At 48.5% G+C, this 1,917-nt stretch overlaps 1 protein-coding gene and 1 pseudogene across 4 annotated transcripts in view; one reads left to right on the top strand and one right to left on the bottom strand.

Moving 5' to 3' along the window:
- The window catches only part of UBE2K (ubiquitin conjugating enzyme E2 K), an 80,318-nt gene that overhangs the window by 60,033 nt on the left and 18,368 nt on the right, over positions 1-1,917 (bottom strand). The window lies entirely within an intron of this gene.
- LOC103086308 (chromobox protein homolog 1 pseudogene) lies at positions 365-1,911 on the top strand (annotated as a pseudogene). Its single transcript, XR_014368696.1, has one exon. The product of XR_014368696.1 is annotated as a chromobox protein homolog 1 pseudogene (transcript).

Here is a 1,917-nt window from a genome sequence, read left to right as displayed (position 1 = left end):
AAAAAAAAAAAAAAAGTATTATGGGATGTCCCTGGTGGCGCAGTGGGTTAAGAATCTGCCTGCCAATGCAGGGGACACAGGTTCAATCCCTGGTCTGGGAAGATCTCACATGCCGCGGAGCAACTAAGCCTGTGCGCCACAACTACTGGGCCTGCGCTCTAGAGCCCACAAAACACAACTACTGGAGCCCGTGCACCTAGAGCCGGTGCTCCACCACAAGAGAAGCCACCGCAATGAGAAGCCCGCGCACCGCAATGAAGAGTAGCCCAAGCTCACCGCAACTAGAGAAAGCCCATGCACAGCAACGAAGACCCAATGCAGCCAAAAATAAATATATTTTTTTTTCAAGTATTATGTAGAGGGGAGGGCCGTTGTCCGGGGCCTGCGGTGTGCCGCTTCAGTGAGGGGCTCAACCGCGGTCAACCGGCTTGATGGTCTTCTGGTCGCCACTCCCCTGGCCAGCCCGACAAGACGCGCCAGTAGCGCGGCACCGATTCCTCTCGGGCTCGTGGGCGCTGCTCTGGGCAGCGTCACCCTTTAGACCAGAAAGATGGCAAGCACTATGGGGAAAAAACAAAACAAGAAGAAACTGGAGGAGGTGCTACAAGAAGAAGAAGAAGAAGAATATGTGGTGGAAAAAGTTCTTGACCGTCGAGTGGTAAAGGGCAAAGTGGAGTACCTCCTAAAGTGGAAGGGGTTCTCAGATGAGGACAACACATGGGAGCCAGAAGAAAACCTGGATTGCCCCGACCTCATTGCTGAGTTCCTGCAGTCACAGAAAACAGCACACGAGACAGATAAATCAGAAGGAGGCAAGCACAAAGCTGATTCTGATTCGGAAGATAAGGGGGAGGAGAGCAAACCAAAGAAGAAGAAAGAAGAGTCAGAAAAGCCACGAGGCTTTGCCCGGGGTTTGGAACCGGAGCGGATTATTGGAGCTACAGACTCCAGTGGAGAACTCATGTTCCTGATGAAATGGAAAAACTCTGATGAGGCTGACCTGGTCCCTGCCAAGTGCCCACAGGTTGTCATATCCTTCTATGAGGAAAGGCTGACATGGCATTCCTACCCCTCAGAGGATGATGACAAAAAAGATGACAAGAATTAACTCTCCTGAGTACCAGCCCCTGTCACATCTGACTGTGGGTTTCAGGTGGGGAAAGAAGGAGTTCTACTTGTCTTGACACCGTAGAGGAGGCTTGAGAAGATGTCCTTTGAAGAGCCAGTATAGTTTCTGTGCCCTACAGCAGCCCAAGTGCTTTAAAGCCGCTCCATGCTGTATAGTTTGCACACCCATCCCAGTGGAGGGGAAGGAGGGTCAGTGTTTCAAGGTAACCCATTCTGAACTTTGCTGAGAAAAGCAAAGGGCCTTCTATGAAGGACAAAACTTGCAGAATGGGATGTGGGAGAGTAAAAGATACTGCAGATCTTCAAAGAGCATCTTTGAAGAACCCACAGCCTTCTTCCCAATAGTGTTAACTCTGCATTTTTACAGCATAGCATGTATGTAGTTTTTGGCTATTTCTGGTGTGTTATTTGGGGTGGGAGGGATGGGGTGGGGAAGAAGGGAGATGGGTTAGGATCATTTTTGTTAAAATTTGGGGCCTGTTGGGGGGAAATGGTGAAAGGAAAGAACAACTAATGATGATATGGTTCTGTGTCCAGAATATTTCATCCTTTCAAAAAATGTCATTGGCAACCTAAATGAGGACTGTGAGAGACTGTTTAAAAGCTGTGAATGCCTGAAACTTAGAAGCCAAGGTGTTGCCTGCCTGAGCTTAATGCTGTTCCCAAAAAGCATTAAGCTTTGGTAACTTCTTAACTTCCCAATTAAGAAGTTACCAAAGCTGCCATTTGGGGGATGGAAACTGGTTGAGGAAAAGTCTTATTGGAGTGTATACACAGGCAGATCATTCT

The sequence above is a fragment of the Lipotes vexillifer genome, unplaced genomic scaffold (assembly GCF_000442215.2).
Source record: "Lipotes vexillifer unplaced genomic scaffold, Lipotes_vexillifer_v1.1 scaffold1747, whole genome shotgun sequence".
Taxonomy (NCBI): Eukaryota; Metazoa; Chordata; class Mammalia; order Artiodactyla; family Lipotidae; genus Lipotes; species Lipotes vexillifer.
This window is presented reverse-complemented; position numbering and strand designations above follow the sequence as displayed.